The 13,072-nt window shown below is 38.5% G+C and overlaps 1 pseudogene; it reads right to left on the bottom strand.

Annotated features, from left to right (window-relative positions):
• Nucleotides 1–3,381: 3,381 nt before the first annotated feature.
• LOC133290612 (3-ketoacyl-CoA synthase 15-like) lies at nucleotides 3,382–9,500 on the bottom strand (annotated as a pseudogene).
• Nucleotides 9,501–13,072: the final 3,572 nt, after the last annotated feature.

The raw sequence follows: 13,072 nt of genomic DNA, 5'->3' as shown, positions 1-13,072 counted from the left end.
GAAGGTCTCAGATGATAAAAATAACCTTGGAATAGAGTAGAAGGTGATTCAGATGCTTGTAACATAACTCCTAAATGGATTCAGAACGAAAAATTCAGTGGCTAGGCAAGTTCAGAAAATTCAGTGAATAGTGTTTTTAATGGATAAAAAATATTCGCGGTACTGTTGCACTGTAAAGCGTGCCGATTGAGTTTGAAGCTCTAGGTTTTGAATACAAGTTATAAATGATTTATATAACTAGGGAATATGATTTCTGATGAAATTTGACAGAAATTAGTAAGTTTGGGGGAAGCGTGCCTACGGCGCGCGCAACAGCTTAAAACAGCATTTTCTCCGAACGACCGGAAAACTCCGGATTCATCTGATCAAGGGTAATTAAAGGACAATGGTTAATGTTAAAAATTAGAGCTTCTAAATAGGTTTTGAAATCATGGACGTTTAGTGGAATCGGAGGGAAATTCGAATTAGTTTGAAATCGCGTGAGGTGGCGGTACTTCATCGATTCTTAACCGAATCAGACGATTCTTGTCTTGAAATTTGTTGGAAATCACCTTCCAAACACATTGGTGGTATCCATTAACCTTGAAACCCTCTCATTTCTGAGAAACAATTAAAAATCAGCCACTAATTTCTTGGGAATTTTGGTGTTCATGGAGTTGTTTAGAGCTCCAATGGTTTAGGGTGTCTTGGAGGAGCCTTGTGCCTAGATTTTGAGTAAGTTTCTTAATCATTTCCATGGTTTAATTTTCGGATTTTATTCATGAACCCTAAAGGGGGTGTTGTTGATTTGTGATGTTAGAGAGTTCAAATGGAAAATGTTTGTACATGAATGTGTCTTAGAATGATGTGTAGTAGCCATAAATGCAATAAAAATTATTGAGGAAAAATGTGATTTTTAACCTAGAAAATTTTAGGATGTCATGACTTTGGGTTTAAAATTATTGTTAGGATTGAATAATGGGATTGTGGCATGGTTGTATGATGATATAATAGGATTGTATGAGGTGTGGAGTAGTTAAAATTGATGGAAATTCCTTGGATGTACACCATTGTGAATTCGGCCCTTTAAAGGAAAATTAGAGAATTGATGTTGTTGGAAATTGTTTGAGCGATGTATTATGTTAAATGGTAATTAGATGGGTTGTGTGGTGGTTGGAAGGTTGGAAAACCAATGGAAAAATAATTGGTAGTATTGAGTGATTAATTGGACCTAGAGCAAAATATTAGGCAAAACGACGGTTTAAAGACGAAAAATAAAAAGTGGCACTTGATATGGCCTTTTGGTGACCTAAGGATGCCTAAGAAAATGAGAAAGAAAATTTAGAAAAATAAAATGTAAAATAAGACTATAGGCCGAACCTACCTTGTGTAGGTGAGGTTTTTTGACGTTTTTGTACTTTGATAGATTTGCCGTGTATTGATGATTCGTACATGGTTGTTGTAGGTTGTCGTACGTTGATTTGAACCCCGAACCTTGAGTTCGGTGGATGCCCTTGGTCTTGGACCAAGTGGGATTGAGGTAAGTGATTCGGACTTCCACTGGATAGGTCTCCGAGAGGGAGTTCCAGTTGACCTAGGGTCGTGGTGTGTGATCCGGTTAGGAGCACATTAGGAAGTCTCGGGTGTATATGGATGGGAGGGGTACCTTGGTTGGATGTTCTTGGAACACGCCTTGGATGAGGCTCGTAGGCTTATATGTCGAGCCATTAGGCAGGACGTTGCGTGGTATTGGTAGCTACCATTCCAGCTTCGACGTATTTTATATCCCTATGTTCCTCAGTTTCTCTAAATCCCTTGCTATATCCCGTTTTTCAAGATGTTATTTTATATTATTTATATGCATCGAAGTGAGCCATTGGGCGGAGTTTTCTCCGGAACCTCTGGGTTACTGAGATATATTCGTATATCTCACCCCGTCTTGGGGGCTTTATTTCATGAGGTAGCAGTGGTGCAGGAGCGGCGAGCAAGAAGCCCGTAGGATGAGTCGTTGGAGGATTTTATACACTTTGCATTTTGATGGCCATTGGGCCTAGGCTAGACTTAGGGCATGAACATGTAAATGTTGATAGGATGAGAGTTATAGTCATATTTGTTCATGTTATTTTTGCCTAAGCTTAGTTGTATTTGGATTATGTCATTCGGAAGTTTCTTTATCATGTATTATTTGGAGATTTAAGTTGTAAGTGTAATATGTCATGTGAAGCCTTGTAAATTATGATGAGTTGATGTAATTATGAAGTACTCGTAATATGATGGAAGGGCCTTAGGCCTATTTTAGAATTATGAATATGTGTATGATTAGCAAATGCATGCAATTGGACTTTCATGATTGAAACATATTAAGTATTAATAAAGAAAGCAATGTGATAAGTATTATTTAAGTAAAATAAATTGTGATGGGTTGTAAGTGCCCCAAGGCATTGTTGGTCCTTGTGTGTGCCACCCAATGATTATTAGGTACATTTGAGGTCCTAGATCACATTAGCAAACTTGGGGATTTTAGTAAAAACAAAGGAAACTCTGGCAAAATTTCTAGAAATTGACATATCTCTCTAAAAAGGTCTGATAGGGACGCGCCATACGCCATTTTTAAGGTTGAGATGTCCTCTATCTTGTGGTAAAAATTGGTAAACTTCTGGGTTGAGAGTTGTCCTATAGGAGGCAGAGAGTGAAGAGTACCCATTTGCTCACTGCACATGTGGTAGTTCTGGACCGGTTTTGGGAAATTTATTCTTGCTTTGTTTCTTGGTCAAATTAGGTGTATGATATATCAAATTGAATATTGAGGTGTCTATTTTATGGTATAAAAACTTGAGAGCAATTGGTTGAGTGGATTTTCTGCAGTAATTCGTGGAGTGAGGGATGTTTGGAGCTGTTTTGGGGTTGGCTGACAGTTTTGCTTGTCCAACTTCAAACGGCTATATCCGGAGCAAACGAGATCGAAATAACTCGTGTGATAGCTTCCTTGAAATTTAATTAAGTTTAGAATAATATATCAAAATATTAGAGGTTCATATATTGCGGATTCTCCGCAGAAATTCAGAGACCGAACCACATTCGGATAAGTAGAAAACGTAAAAGTGAGAAATTGGCTAAGTGGGTTTATTGGAACCCCTTAGTGACTTCTAGTAAGTAACATAAGTTATAAAAGTATTCCAAATATGTATTTCGTGAAGAGTTTACAGTTATGGTCACAGCTTTTAATCATTACGCTTTTTATTGTTTTACATGCTCGCGTAATAAATGGAAAAAGTTTACTCTCATTTTCATAAATAAATTGTTGGGATTGTAACTGCGCTTAATATCATAATTAATGTTAACAATACCGGTGTACAACGGGCTGTTACAGAAATGTAGGATCCCTAAAAGGTTCTTTGCTAGCTAGGTGGTGCAGCACTCATCCTCAATCCAAGGACTCTGCTTGGGTCTCCCAACATTCCTGAGGGCCTTCCAAACAACACTGTTACACATGAACCCAGCACCAAAAGCTATATGACAAACCCTATTTCCCCTCTTGATCCTTGAGTTAAACTCAAGGTATGCCAGTTCGTACCAGATGCTGCTGCTAGATGTGTTGCCAAATCGTTCCAATGTCTTCCTTGATGCTTCCATGTACTCCTCTGTGAGCTCCAAATTCTTCTGAATCTCATCCAACACTTTCTTACTTGTTGCCAGAATGCATACCTGCTCAAAAGCCAGCTTGTAATCCAGAATGTATGGCTTTGTTTTCTTTTTCTTGAAGAGCAAATTGGTGAAGAAGTGAAGCTGTTCTGAAACTGGTAAGACTAGTGGACCTAATGTGGTAATATTGGCCTTTAATGCATGGCCTCCAACCTGACATCTTTTCTTACAGAAAGTCCCTTCCTCCCTTCACTATCTTTCCTTTGATGTATGCTTTTGTAGCTTCTACTGTCCATTCCTTTGTGAGTTCGAACAAGCTGCAACATGCATTGACTATATCTCAAAAGCAATAAGATAGAGATAATAACATTGTTATCATTGCAAGTTATACAAGAGTAAAGATGTTATGAAGAGGTACCTGTTTGAGTTCAAACTGAAAGAAACTGACCTTGAAGGTCGACGCATGTGAGAGGGAAAAACAAAATTTTTCGAGCGGAATAACACATACCATATTAAGAAACATGCTTTAGGGCATGGATGTTACCTTGTTTGCTTTCCAAAACTTGAGGATGATCAAGATGAGGCTTGAAGATGCAAGCCCTCTAATGTTGATCCACACCACCCTTTCTCAAGACGAAAGAACTCTTCTTCAAGGCCACCAACGAAAACACCAATGGAGGCAAGCTATACGCCCAATGTGTGAAGGAGGAGGCTATGTCAAGGTGTTTAGAAGAGTGAATATTCAGCAAGAATAGACACAAAAGTGGCGCATGGTTTTACTTTGAAAAAGGCTAGGTTATTTCAAAACTCTCTTAAGAAAAACCTGACAAAAGGAACCCACAAGAAGATGAGAGAATGAGTTAATTAAAATCATATTTTCTTCACTTAAATAAAGCCCTATGTAGCGCACACTAGGGGGGATGAGTGGAGTTGTTGCAAAATTCAAATCTTGTCAACAACCTCCTCTCACATCCTCATGATATCAAGTGAATATCTCAACAAGAATCTGACTCAACAACCATCATATGGCCAGCCATATGGTGCACCCCATTTGGCCTCATAACAGTCCAGATACGTTTAGCAGATGCATTCAAACTTGAACCAACTGTCTCACTTGTTCTCTCAACAAACCAAATCTGACTGGAGCTCATTTGGTTGATCATATGACCATCATCAAATGCCAAAATCAGCGCCCCATATCCTCACTAGAAGATTCTCAAAGATCTCCTCTTGATATTTGGGATTTGTTCCAACAAGATCTTATCTTATCCTTTTGTTATGAAACAACTTTTCATAGCCAATTCAAATTCGAATTCAAACATTTGAATTCAAACATTCAAATATTTAAATTTTAAATTCAAATTCAAATTCCAAATTCAAATTCAAATTTCAAATTCAAAATTCAAAATTCAAAATTCAAAATTCAAAATTTCAAATTTCAAATTTCAAATTTCAAATTTCAAATTTCAAATTCAAAATTCAAAATTCAAAATTCAAATTTCAAAATTCAAATTCAAAATTCAAAATTCAAAATTCAAATTTCAAAATTCAAACTTTAAACATTTGATAATTAATTTAACTAATTAAATTAATTAGTAATGTCTTGGACCATCCAAGCCCATTAACTAACCATGCGCCCTTTTTCCATTTTGGTGGGCTTCCAAACTTCTTCTTGGGCTAATAACCATTATTAGGCCCAATACCCTTAATGCTATATTGTCATGACAATAAGGTGTTAGTGTGTGACCCATTAGGCCTAACATAGCCACTGACATAAATGGGCTTGGGCCCAATAAGCCCACAACCCATCTAATGACAACACAGAGCACTAGCAATGCTTTGTTGCCCCAGAGCTAGTTAGGTTAATGACATAATCATCCTATTGCACATACTTGGTTGTCGTATATATTTCATTTCGTCTCGGTTACCTTCCCATAAAAACTAGGGTAAGGAAACGTATCAACTCTTGCGGTTTAGGGTAAGCTTTATTCGAAATAGGGAATCTTCAATTTACTGACTCTAAAGGCATATCATCTCATGATCTCTTTTACTTTGCATAGATTCCCGAGTCCCTGTAAATGTCATCCCGATTTCTCCGGTTTACAGATAACCTAATCTCTCACAGAGATTTGACGAATTCCTTCAGCTTATCACCCTAGCCCTGTGCTCTTTTAGGACAAGCCCAACAGTATACCTATGAGTCTCCATGTTTCAGGCAAACTAGGTATACAGTCAAAGCATGCCTTCGAGAACACAGTCTAGGTAATAACTTCTGGTCTAAGGAAAGACATACCCAAATATAAAGAGACTACTCTAATGATACTCTCTGTGAGATTTCCTCATAGAGTCTCTTTTGTGGGTCTGTTCAGTGCGAGCTATACCCTTATAGATCCACCCACGACTTTAGCTAAGGCATCTCCATATCTGTAGCTTATGAGGTCTTTACCTTGTATCCGAATACAAGTAGATAAGTCGTGCTAGTCTTACCCAAGATCGCCGATCCCCATTCTTAGTGTCTCTAGATTAGGAACATAAAATTAGGAATAAATATCCAGTATCCTTGAATCCTCATGATCGTGATCTCATCACAGATACTCAAGAGATACCTATTTTATCCCAAGGTGTTTATCGAGTTACTCATATAAAATATTAACAGTAATATTGAGACAAAATATGAAACAGGATAAATAGTGCTTTTATTTATTTGCGACAATACAAAGGTTCACATATGTCCTAATCTAATTAAAAGATTGTCTCTAGGACATCCATATACTAACAAGCTCCCACTTGGCCTAGAGCCAATCAGACCTAAGTCGTATACCCAAAGCCTCATAATGACTATCATGTTTTCTCTGAGAAACAGCCTTTGTCAGGGAATCGGCTAGGTTATCATCTGTGGGAACATAATCCATCTTTACATCCATCCTATCAATGATTACTCTAATCAGGTGATATCTGCGGAGCAAGTGTTTAGATCTTTGATGAGACCTAGGTTCCTTTGACTGCGCAATGGCTCCAGTGCTTTCATAAAGCTACTGTATGGGCTCATCTACGCTTGGAACCACCCTTAGTTCAGATATGAACTTCTTGATCCACACGGCCTCCTTAGCTTCTTCTGAAGCAGCTATGTATTCAGCTTCTGTCATTGAATCTGCTGTTGTCTCCTGCTTGGAACTCTTCCAAGATATTGCCCCACCATTTAAGGTGAACACGAACACTAATTGTGACTTATAGTCATCTTTGTCACTCTGAAAGCTGGCAACAGTGAACCCTTTCACTGAAAGCTCATCAACCCCACCATAGACCAGAAATGCATCCTTAGTTCTTCTTAAGTACTTAAGGATGGTCTTGACTGCCGTCCAATGACCCTCTCCAGGGTCCGACTGGTATCTGCTCGTAATGCTTAAAGCATATGAGATATCTGGTATCGTACATATCATGGCATACATGATGGATCCAATAGCCGAAGCGTATGGAATTCCACTCATGCGATCCTTCTCAGCCTGTGACTTAGGACACATGGCCTTTGAAAGATGTACCCTATGACTGACTGGAAGAAAACCCATTTTCGACCCTTCCATGCTAAACCTCTTTAGCATCTTGTCAATATATGTGGATTGAGATAAACCCAGCAGCCTGTTTGATCTATCTCTATAGATTTTTATACCAAGTATAAAGGCCGCCTCTCCCACATCCTTCATGGTGAAGCTTTTTGAAAGCCACTCTTTCGTTGTTTGTAATGTGGGGATGTCATTTCCTATTAACAATATGTCATCTACATAAAGTACTAGGAAGACGACATTACTCCCACTAACCTTCTTTTAAACACAAGGTTCATCCTCGTTCTTGATAAAACCGTTACTCTTAACGATTTCATCAAAACGAATATTCCAACTCCTTGATGCCTGCTACTATTGCAAGCATGATCCTAATAGATTTGACCATGGCAACCGGTGAGAAAGTCTCACCATATTCAACTCCTTGTCTTTGACGATACCCTTTCGCCACCAACCTAGCTTTGTAGGTCTGAATGTTGCCATCTGCATCAGTCTTTCTTTTAACGACCCATTTGTTACCGATAGAAACTATTCCTTGTGGTTTAGGAACCAAGGTCCATACCTTGTTTTGATACGTCGAATCCATTTCAGATTCCATGGCTTCGAGCCATCTAGAAGAGTCAACGTCCTTGACTGCCTCTTCGTAGTTACTTGGTTCATCATCCTCGACGGTTTACTGATTCTCAATCACAAACCCATACCTCTCAGGTGGATGGATGACCCTCGTACATCTACGGAGTTGTGTGTTTACTTCTCCATTGGAGAACGTCGCCTGCGGAGCAGACTCGGGTTCCTCAATCTGTTCTTGTGGTTCTTGTACTTTTTCAAGATCAATCTTACTCCCACTGGCTCCTTGAGAGATCAAATCCTTCTCAAGGAACTCAGCATTCCTGGACACAAACGCCTCGTGTTCATTCTTGGAGTAAAAGTAGTATCCCTTAGAACCTTGGGATACCCCACAAATAGACATTTAGTACTCTCAGCACTAAGCTTGTCTGATGCCAACGCTTTGACATAAGCCAGCGGTTTAGGGTAAGGAAACGTATCAACCCTTGCGGTTTAGGGTAAGCTTTATTCGAAATAGGGAATCTTCAATTTACTGACTCTAAAGGCAGATCATCTCATGATCTCTTTTACTATGCATAGATTCCCGAGTCCCTGTAAATGTCATCCCGATTTCTCCAGTTTACAGATAACGTAATCTCTCACAGAGATTTGACGAATTCCTTCAGCTTATCACCCTAGCCCTGTGCTCTTTCAGGACAAGCCCAACAGTATACCTATGAGTCTCCATGTTTCAGGCAGACGAGGTATATAGTCAAAGCATGCCTTCTAGAACATAGTCTAGGTAATAACTTCTGGTCTAAGGAAAGACATACCCAAATATAAAGAGACTACTCTAATGATACTCTCTGTGAGATTTCCTCATAGAGTCTCTTTTGTGGGTCTGTTCAGTGCGAGCTATACCCTTATAGATCCACCCACGACTTTATCTAAGACATCTCCATATCTGTAGCTCATGAGGTCTTTACCTTGCATCCGAACACAAGTAGATAAGTCGTGCTAGTCTTACCCGAGATCGCTGATCCCCATTCTCAGTGTCTCTAGACTAGGAACATAAAATTAGGAATAAATATCCAGTATCCTTGAATCCTCATGATCGTAATCTCATCACAGATACTCAAGAGATACCTATTTTATCCCAAAGGGTTTATCCAGTTACTCATAAAATATTAACAGTAATATTGAGACAAAATATGAAACAGGATAAATAGTGCTTTTATTTATTTGCGACAATACAAAGGTCCACATATGTCCTAATCTAATTAAAAGATTGTCTCTAGGACATCCATATACTAGCACAAACTTTTCTCGCCATCTATCTAAGCGGAAATTTGAAAACATAATTGTCGTCGCACCCATTCTAAAGAAGCAATTGGGAAGCAGCATGTCAATATCATTGCCATTGTACTATGAATGGCTCATAGCTTCTGTGCTCACTACAAGTGCATAAGTGCTTGAATATGCATCCAAGAAGTCTTTAGCTAGATCAATGGATGTGATTCCAGCAGCACAACCCATCCCACCAAGGTTAAAGCTATGTATGTCATGCCAAAGCTTGAAATGGTTTATTAGCATTGATGAGAGTGATAGGGTGGTGTTTAATATTCCACAGTTTACTACCAAGATTCTTATATCCTTTGGTTTTACTTTTGTGACAGCAAGAAGGTCCTTAATTGCCCCAAACATCACCATGGATACCTCTTGTCGACCATCTTTCAGAGAGGTTCTGTAACCAGGGCGAAAAAATCCTTTTGGCATGTAGGTCTCATCACCTATGTGAGGTCAGTGAGATCATGTTTGTCATAGAGATCTTTCCAAGTGAAATTTCCAATATGAGCAATCAAGGTTGCAAGAAGAGGTGGTGCCAGCAACAAGTACAAACGATGGCTAATGAGGTAGCCGTAACCTGTAAGAACCTGCATCGTTAATTAAGGAAGTTAATTAATTAATTATGAGAAATTAGGAAATAATTCCATAATTGACCCTAATAATTATGAGAAGGCTTAAATAATTTTGGAAAGTAATTAATAATGTTGATAGTCGCTTTTCTGATGAAAAGTGCAGATACCGGTTCTGCTACTCGGTATAAATGCGTACCGATGAAGTATCCCAGAAAATTATTATAAGTGCATGAATATTCCTAGAATAATATATAGGACTGTGATTTCAAGTTTCAAGTCAAAATAATGAGAACTGGTGACAGAACTGATACTGGCTATGTAAAAGCGCGCACCGGAAGGGTGCTGCAAAAAATAAAATAAAAATATGAAAAATCTGAGAAAAATGAGTAGGCTCAAAATCCTAAGTTTGGGATTAAAATGCTAAGCGTAGCAATTAGCGCTAATACAGTGCGATTAAGACTTAAACCTTTATATATATGCATTTTTGGCCCAAAACCCTAGACCATACACTTAGAATACGTGACTCTTTGGTGGCTGGTCAGCTTGTGCACTATTCCATTGCCTTCTTCCCTTTCTTTGTGAGCCAAGAGGCCATTCTCTTCTTGGAACCATCATCAAAGTGTAACACCCTGTGTATACTCGGAATATTAACATTACATCGTATTAAGCGGGGCTTAATTAAAAATGCGGAATATTCTTTTTCTTCTCAATTATGACGTCATTATCAATTATCAACTTGATTACTTAATCAATTTCATAAAATATCGCCTGTATGTAAATTGCAATAAGACATCTACTGAAATACCTCAATATATAGACAAAGTGTGTATCTAAATCACGGCATTACATCAAGTAATCCAGACAATATCCTGATACATTATTACAACTCCAAAAGACTCAAGACAAAATCAAGACATAATAATACTATGTGTCATGGACAATCCCCATGCTCACCAAATAAACATAGTAAACAACAAGTCTCAACATCAAACTCCAAAACATAAACTGAAGCTATAAGCATAAAAGCAGCATGCAAATCCAGCATCCAATCATGTCAGCATAATATAACAGCTATCTAACTCAGCTCCGGCCTCCTGCCGCCTGAGGTCTCAACATTACCTGACCCTGAAATAAGCATTCCCCAAACGTGGGGTGAGATCTCTAAACTAGAAATCTCAGTAAGACAAGGGGTCCTCAAGGATCTTCCACCCCAAGCTCACTTACATGTGCAATATAAGTTCAAAAAGCATATATATCATTATCAGTTCCAAAACTATGTAGTGCAACAGATATCTATAGCATGCGTGTAATCACTATCTACTGGTCAGAGAAATGTAGGAATACGTCTATTCCCTACATGTAGTACAAGGAACACCGCTTGCACCTCACCCACAGTCTCACCCTCTTTTATGTTCTACATACTCAGGCTTACCGTAAAGGTGGAACACCTCCATGTATATCAGCAAGGCACTAACATATAATAGCTCAACAGCATTTCCAAAACATCAAAAGCATGTAACACAGCATGCATATACCATATCCCCATGGGACATGGTGGAACCACAACATGGCTAAACCGAGGACACGAAAGCTTACCTCTAAGCCAGCTATCCAATGCCACAAGCTCAAAGTCCAATCACAGCAGATCACAATCTGATATGGACCAAATATAAATCAATAAACATGTACCACATGCATACAAATTAAAAACAACGCCTTCTCATTACGTTTTCAAATCTTAAAGCTTCTAACAAAGCCACAAGCCCTTAATCCCATGATTCTGGCTTAATCCATTAAAAACAGAAGTTCAACTTCATCAATCTAGGGTCTACAAACCCCCAATAGCCTACTGTATGCACAACACAACTACTGTTCTGCGAAATCCCAGAATATCCAGATATTCCTCGGGACCATATCCGGATATGCAATATCTGGATATCTCACTGTCCATATCCGAATATGCAATATCCGGATATACAGATTCACATAACCGGATATCCAATATCCGGATATCCCAAAACCACATATCCGGATATCAAATATCCCGATATCTGTTCGACAAATATCCGGATATTTCACGACAGAATGCAGTTTCTGCATTTTCGTGAAGATATCCCTAAAAGGTTCCCTTTTTACCGATTTTAAACATCTAATCATACATTTCTAGGCGTGTTCAACATTACCCAACAACAAGTTATCATCTTTTAGTCATTAGATGCATCAAGGTACCATTTTTAAGCCTTAAAACTCAAGTTAAAGGTTGTGATCATACCACAGCTCAAAAACAGCAGAGGGAGATGCTCTTGGAGCTCAACACAGCTCCTCACAATTCTGACTAAGAAGGTGCACGAAAATGCACAACAAGATGGCTCTTTTCTCCACAAAGATAGACACTTGGAGTTCACAAATGGCAAGACCAAGGCTTCCACTACTCAACCTCCAAACTCAGCCCTCAAGACTGACTCAAACAGTGGCTAAGACTCAGAAGAGACCCTCTTTTCACTCCCACAAGGCTGCTCCCAAGTGTTTACAAGGTGGAAATGTGAAGAAACTCACAAAAGATCACAACTTGGCTCAAGAAATGGAAGGGAAAGTCAATGGAACAGTAACCAACAAATGGTTAGCCCCAACTCACGTATAGAAATCTGATCCTAGGGTTTTGTGCCCATAATGGGAGTATTTATAGCCCAAACACACTTAAACACACAGTATTAACTTTAATTGCTATGCTTAGCATTTTAATCCCAAACTTTGGATTATGAAACTACATAATTTTCTAAGATTTATCATATTTTTCTTATAATTTTCTGAGCACCTTTCTGTCATTTGGTACGTGCTTTTCAAAGCCAGTACCGGTTTCTAGCACCAGTTCTCATTATCTGGGCTTGAAACTAGTTTTACAAGTCCTACATATTATTCTAGTAATTATCATGCACTTACATTAATTTTTCGGGATACTTTTTCGGCACGCATTTATACCGACTTGCAGAACTGGTATCTGCACTTTTCTTCCGAAAAATGACTTTCAGCATTCTTAATCACTTATTATAATAATTAAGCCTCATAAATAATTATTAGGGTCAATTATGGAATCATTTTCTATTTTTGCATAATTAATTAATTAAATACTTTAATTAACGGTGCGGGTTCTTACACAAAGCACCTTGAGGGAGAGTGAAATAGCATTGGGAGTGAGAAATACCCTTCATTTCTGAATTTATAGCTTCTGTGAGTGAGAGTTTTTGGCTGACTTGTTGGTTTGAGTGTTGGGAAGCCATTGTTCCTTGCTTGTTGAGCTTCAAGGAGCCACCTTTGGTGAGAAAGATCTTTGCTTGCTTGTCTTTTTGTGCCCTAGTGGAAAGAAAAATTTATTATGATCCCGGTATTTGCGGTCCTTCCAATAAGAATGCAACACTTGTATTAAATTTT

Source organism: Gastrolobium bilobum, unplaced genomic scaffold (assembly GCF_033153095.1).
Source record: "Gastrolobium bilobum isolate Gb01-03AN ecotype WA unplaced genomic scaffold, APGP_CSIRO_Gbil_v1 utg20732, whole genome shotgun sequence".
NCBI lineage: Eukaryota > Viridiplantae > Streptophyta > Magnoliopsida > Fabales > Fabaceae > Gastrolobium > Gastrolobium bilobum.
Note: the sequence above shows the minus strand (reverse complement) of the source record. Positions and strands in the feature narration are given on the sequence as shown.